Source organism: Carcharhinus amblyrhynchos, unplaced genomic scaffold (assembly GCF_965287045.1).
Source record: "Carcharhinus amblyrhynchos unplaced genomic scaffold, sCarAmb.v2.hapA scaffold_656, whole genome shotgun sequence".
Lineage (NCBI taxonomy): Eukaryota > Metazoa > Chordata > Chondrichthyes > Carcharhiniformes > Carcharhinidae > Carcharhinus > Carcharhinus amblyrhynchos.
Genome location: NW_027650396.1, coordinates 66,137 through 73,472, shown reverse-complemented (window position 1 = coordinate 73,472; position 7,336 = coordinate 66,137).

Here is a 7,336-nt window from a genome sequence, read left to right as displayed (position 1 = left end):
CCAATAATTGCATGAAAGTGTCTGACTCCACTATCACAGCAGACACCCCAACCACTCTCTGAGAAAATAATCTACCTCGGATATCCCTCGTATATCTCCCACCATGAACCTTATAGTTATGTCCCCTAGTAACAGCTACATCCACCCAAGGAAATAGTTTCTGAACGTCCACTCTATCTATCCCCCTCATCATCTTAGAAACCTCTATTAAGTCGTCTCTCATCCTCCTCCGCTCTAAAAAAAGTCCCAGCTCCCTCAACCCTTCCTCCTAAGACCAACTCTCCAAACCAGGCAGCATCCGGGTAAATCTCCTCTGCATTCTCTCCAATGCTTCCACATCCTTCTTATAGTGAGGTGACCAGAACCGCGCACAGTATTCCAAATGTGGTCTCACCAAGGTCCTGTATAGTTGCAGCATAACCCCACGACCCTTAGATTCTCACCCTCTGTTAATAAACGCTAACACACTATACGCCTTCTTCACAGGTCTATCCACTTGAGCGGCAACCTTCGGAGATCTGTGGATATGAACCCCAAGATCTCTGTTCCTCCACAATCCTCAGATCTCTGCCGTTGACCCTGTAATCCGCATTCAAGTTTGCCCTACTAAAATGAATCACCTCACACTTATCAGGGTTAAATTCCATCTGCCACTTTTCTGCCCAGCTCTGCATTCTATCAATGTCTCTTTGCAGCCTACAAGAGCCTTCCACTTCATCCATTATTCCACCAATCTTGGTGTCATCAGCAAATTTATTAACCCACCCTTCAGCCCCCTCTTCAAGTCATTGATAAAAATCACAAATAGCAGAGGACCCAGCACTGACCCCTGTGGTACACTGCTGGTAACTGGTCTTCAGTCTGAAAATTTTCCTTTCACCACCACCCTCTGTCTTCTATGAGACACAGTAAGAAGTCTCACAACACCAGGTTAAAGTCCAACAGGTTTATTTGGTAGTAAACGCTATCAGCTTTTGGGGTTTGCCCTTCATCAGGTGAGCCACCTGACCTCACCTCACCTGACAAAGGGGCAAACCCTGAAAGCTAGTGGTATTTACTACCAAATAAACCTGTTGGACTTTAACCTGATGTTGTAAGACTTCTTACTGTGTTTACCACAGTCCAATGCTGGCATCTCCACTTCTATGAGACAGCCAGTTACTTATCCAATCGGCCAAATTTCCTCCTATCCCACACCTTACTTTCTTCATGAGGCTACTATGGGGAACCTCATCAAATGCCTCACTAAAATCCATGTATACAACATCAACTGCTCTACCTTCGTCTACACACTTAGTTACCTCCTCAAAGAATTCAATCAAATTTGTGAGGCAGGACTTATCCCTCACAAAACCATGCTGATTATCCTAGATTAAGCTGCATCTTTGCAAATGGTCATAAATCCTATCTCTCAGGACCCTTTCCATTAACTTACCGACCACCGAAGTAAGACTAACTGGCCTGTAATTACCAGGATCATTCCTATTTCCCTTCTTGAAGAGAGGAACAACATTTGCCACTCTCCAGTCCTCTGGCACAATCCTCATGGACTGTGAGGACCCAAAGATCAAAGCTAAAGGCTCTGCAATCTCATCCCTTGACTCCCAAGGTATCCCAGGATGTATCTCATCTGGCCCAGGGGACTTATCCACCCTCAGGTTTTTCAAAATTGCTAATACATGTTCTCACAGAATATCTACCTTCTCCATCCCATCAGCCTGTATCTCACACACATCCTCAAAAACATGGCCCCTCTCCTTAGTGAGCACTGAAGAGAAGTATTCATTCAACACCTCTCCTATCTCTTCTGACTCCATGCACAAGTTCCCACTACTATCCTTGACTGGACCTAACCTCACCTTGGTGATTCTTTTATTTCTCACATAAGAGTAAAAAGCCTTGGGGTTTTCCTTTATCCGACCCACCAAGGACTTCTCATGCCCTCTCCTAAGCCCTTTTTTAACTCATTCCTAGCTACCTTGTAACCCTCAAGCAACCCAATTGAACCTTGTTTTCTCATCCTTACATATGCTTCCTTTTTCCTCTTGACAAGACATTCAATCTCCTTTTCTGAACCATGGTTCCCTCACTCGGCCATTTCCTCCCTGCCTGACAGGGATGTACCTATCAAGGACACGCAGTAATTGTTCCTTGAACAGGCTCCACTTTTTGTTTGTGCCCATACCTGATGGTTTCTGTTCCGATCTTATGCTCCCTAATCCTTGCCTAATCGCATCATAATTACCCCTGCCCCAATTATAAACCTTGCCCTGCCATGTGACTCTATCCCTCTCCATTGCAATAATGATGGACACCAAATTGTCACTGTCTCCAAAGTGCTCTCCCACAAACAAATCTAACACTCGGCCCGGTTCATTACTCAGGACCAAGTCCAATGTGGCCCCACCTCTTGTCAGCTTATCCATATACTGTGTCAGGAAATCCTCCAGCACACACTGTACAAGAAGTGTCCCATCCGAACTATTCAACCTATAAAGGTTCCAATCAATATTTGGAAAGTTAAAGTCGCCCATGATAACTACCCTGTGACCTCTACACCTATCTATAATCTGCTTTACTATTTCCTCCTCCACATCTCTATTACTATTTGGGGGCCTATAGAAAACTCCTAACAATGTGACCACTCCTTTCCTATTTCTAACTTCAGCCCATATTACCTCAGTAGGCAGATCGCCGTCGAAATGCCTTTCAGCAGCCGTTAAACTATCCTTGATTAACAAAGCTACTCCTCCACCTCTTTTACTGCCTTCCCTACTCTAAATGAAATATCTATACCCCGGAACTGCCAACAACCATTCCTGTCCTTGTTCTAACCATGTCTCCGTAATAGCCACAAAATCATAATCCCAAGTACTAATCCACACTCCAAGTCCACCTACCTTATTTCTGATGCTCCTTGCATTGAGGTAGATACACTTCAACCCACCATCCTGTCTGCCTGTACACTCCTGCGACCTTGATACCTTCCTCAGTACCTTACAATCCTCAACACTGGCTTTTGGATTACATCTCATTTTCCCAACCCCCTGACAAATTAATTTAAACCCCCCCAAAAAGCCATAGCAAATTTCCCCCCCAGGATATTGGTGCCCCTCTGGTTCAGGTGCAAACCGTCCTGTTTGTGCAGTCCCACCTTCCCAGAATGTGGTCCAATTATCCATGAAACCCTCTCTCCTACACCATCCCTGCAGCCACATGTTAATCTGCACTCTCTGTTCCTCAACTCACTAGCACGTGGCACCGGCAACAAACCAGAGATGACAACATGCTTTGTCCTGGCTCTCAGCTGCCATCCTAGCTCCCTAAATTCCTGTTTTAAATCCCCATCCCTTCTCCTACCTACGTCGCTGGTACCAATGTGCACCATGACCTGCGACTGATACCCCTTCCCCTTAACGATCCTGAAAATACAGTTAGAGACAGCACAGACCCTTGCACCCGGGAGGCAACATACCATCCGTGAGTCTCTTTTGCTGCTGCAGAACCTCCTATCTATCCTTCTAACCATCGCATCCCCAATTACTATTGCTCTCCTGCTCTCCCCCCTTTCCTTCTGAGGCACAGGGACGAACTCAGTGCTGGAGATTCGGTCACCCTGGCTTACCATTGGTAGGTTGCCCCCCTCAACAGTATCCATATAAACACACAGGACTGTGTACTGGTCATTATAAACACACAGAATGGTGTATTGGTCAGTTACATACACATGGGGCTGTGTATCAGTCATTATAAAAACACGGGACTATGTATCGGTAATTATAAATCAGTTATAAACACTGGGGCTGTGTATCGATCGGTCAGTTATAAACACATGGAACTGCGCATCAGTCAATGGAAAAGACCAGGACTACGTACGTTCAATTTGAAAAGCACAGGGCTGTATCAGTCAGTTACAAACAAATGGGACAGTGTATTCCTTAAAACTTATGCTATTTGCCAGAAATCTGCATCATCTGCTCAGGCTCCAGTCTCCACGTGCTTTGGCATCAGTCTCACGTCACCCAAAAATTCACGGCTCCCACTCGGACACTGCCCCGCTGTCCACGTAAGCCCCCACACTCGCCCCCTCACATCATCAGCGCCACTGACCCCCCTCGTCACTGCTTTGGCGAGGTTGCCCGGCAACCGGTCACCAGGGGCAACCGGCTGCAGTCAGCCTCCTTCCTGGCCTCGTCTCTATTTATAACGGCGCTCTCGTGCGCAGACACTTGACAGTGCTTCTCGCAGGAGTGCGCGACAGAGAGAGTGCGAGAGAGAGAGAGAGAGAGACAAACAATCTCTGCTTTCTGTCTCCACACTTGCAAGCAGCGAGGCTGACGCACTCTCTTATTGTCTTGCTCCTGCCTAGGGCTGTTGGTTGCCACTGGTTTCCAAGGGCTTTGTCATTAGACGGTTTACGTACATTAAGTACAACAGCAATTAAAATGCCCTTTCTGTTGCAGCTTTAAGGTGGACTGAGAGTCGGGCACTGCTAACGACCAATAACCACAAACCACTCCCCCCCCGACCCCTGTTAGGTACAGGGACTGAGATCCAGACTTGGTCCTGAGGGATGGGGTGGAAAGTTACAGCAGAAAAGCAGGCCATTCAGCCCACCTACGCTGTGCCAGCACAAACGATCCGCAAAAGATCCTCCTCTGTCACCTTATCGTGTTCACCAGCCCTGCTCTCCCATTCTCAGTCAGATGTCTCACAACATCAGGTTAAAGTCCAACTGGTTTATTTATCAGCACTAGCTTTCGGAGTCTTAAGCTCCTTCATCAGGTGAGTGAGGATTTGTGTTCACAAACAGGGCATATAAAGACACAAACTCAACTTACAAGATAATGGTTGGATTGCGAGTCTTCACCGGTAATCTGGTTTTAAAGGTACAAACAATGTGAACATTCAATGTGAATAATCTCGCATTGTCTGTACCTTTAAGACTTGATTACCTGTAAAGACTCGCGTTCCAACCATTATCTTGTAAGTTGAATTTGTGTCTTTATATGTGTCTTTATTTGTGTCTCATTGCGTTCTAAGGAGAACCGTTGGTTATGGACGGAATGGGAGGCTTGAGTTGTTTCAATGGGCAGGGTGAGAAATTGAGTTTGAAGTCCGGGTTTCCACGGCCACTGGAAACAGTGGAGACCTCAGGTTTCTGGGCCTTTTTTTAAAACAGCAGCAGTTGGACCAGAAAGTGCAGTCCATGAGGACACGCCCATCAATAGAGAAAATAAATGTCAACTCGCTTCTGAGGCTTGCGAGTGTCCTGTAGGAAGCTGTCCCAGCTCCCCACAGCACCACTGCTGCCTCAGAATGGGGGGGACCGTACTGTCCCGTCCCTGTGACCCCACCCAGGGTGGCACTGCTCCATCTCAACAATCTCATTCAAGCCAGGGACACAAAGATGGCAGACCTGACTAGCATTCAGAAAGCCCACCAATGCCTCGACTTTCTCAGGAGGCTAAGGAATTTTGGCATGTCAGCTATGACTCTCACCAACTTTTACAGATGCACCATAGAAAGCATTCTTTCAGGATGTATCACAGCTTGGTATGGCTCCTGCTCTCCCAAGACTGCAAGAAACCACAAAGGGTTGTGAATGAAGCCCAGTCCATCACACAAACCAGCCTCCCATCCATTCACTCTGTCTACACTTCCCATTGCCTCGGCAAAGCAGCCAGTATAATTATGGACCCTACACACCCAGGACATTCTCTCTTCCATCTTCTTCCATCAGGAAAAAAGATACAAAAGTCTGAGGTCACGTACCAACCAACTCAAGAACAGCTTCTTCCCTGCTGCGTCAGACTGTTGAATGGGCCTACCTCGCATTAAGTTGATTTTTCTCTACCCCCTAGCTATGATTATAACACTACATTCTGCATTCTCTCATTTCCTTTGCTATGAACAGTATGCTTTGTGTAGTGTGCAAGAGATAATACTTTTCACTGCAGACTGTTGTGAGGTTGAGTTTGTAAAGTTGTAAAGAATGTTAAGAATGTAAAATACTCCAAGGAGAACAGTGTGTGGTCCCTTTAAAAGCTAGTTTTGAGTTCAACGCTGGGATGTTTAAAATGAAAGCATACAGAGTACACAAATGGCAACATTTGTTGCAGAGACCAAAACATCAAGGTTGCCTTGGTAACAGGCTCTGTAGGTTTTTGCATTTTGACAGCCTGTGAGTTAAAAGAAGACACACAACCAATAGCCTACCATTTAAAGACTTAACTAAAAGGGACTTATCAAATTTGAATTTGCTGTTGTTGTAAACCTCAGACAACACGGTTACAGGGAATGGATAGGTCATCAGGAGCATAAGCAGGAACTCAACTACCTAACTGCATTTCAGTTGAGTTCAATGGAGAGCCAGGCAGAATAGAATGCCATCTCCAGAACAGTTGTGCACCCTGCCAGCTAAAGAACTATCTCTGAAGAGAATTCCCCACCTATCTAACAACAGGCTATCAAATCACAAAGACCTTACAGACAGAGAAATCACCAGAAAAAATTCCAAAAGCTCCCAAAAGCCTGGTTATATATATTTTATGACAGTGATTAAAATTCTGGTATTATTGTTTTGGTACTGAAGGTTCCTTGTATTTATTTGAACAGCATTTCAGTCAACCTTCCTTTAATTAATATATTACTTGTTTAGTTAAAGTTCCGGTTGGTTAAACAAAATAATTTGTTAATTATTCACAGAAAGTGAGTGTCAGAGCTTTACATTAATGAACATCCAAACATTAATGTCGAACAGTTAACACCTTCCCAAATCCTTTTACCACATTACGAAGCAAGGTAAAAGGGATTAACCTCTGCCTTGTAACAATACCATTTCATCTGACAACAATAAATCAAATCAAATTATTTCCATCTCTCACACAACAATACACTGTACATCCCAGCGCATAGCATAGAATCCCTACAGTGCAGAAAGAGACTATTCGCCCCATCGAGTCTGTATCAACCACAATTCCACCCTGGCCCTATGTCCGTAACTCCATGTATCCACCCTGCTAGTCTCCCTGACACTAAGAGTTAATTTAGCGTGGCTAATCCATCTAACTCACACATTTTTGGACTGTGGGAGGAAACCCACACAGACATGGCAAGAGCATGTAGCACAGTAGCACATTGGTTAGCACTGCTGCTTCACAGCTCCAAGGACCTGGGTTCGATTCCTGGTTTGGGTCACTGTCTGTGTGGAGTTTTCACATCCTCCTCGTATCTGCGTGGGTTTCCTCTGGGTGCTCCGGTTTCCTCCTACAGTCCAAAGATGTGTGGATTAGGTTGATTGACCATGCTAAAATTGCCCCTTAGTGTGTTAAGA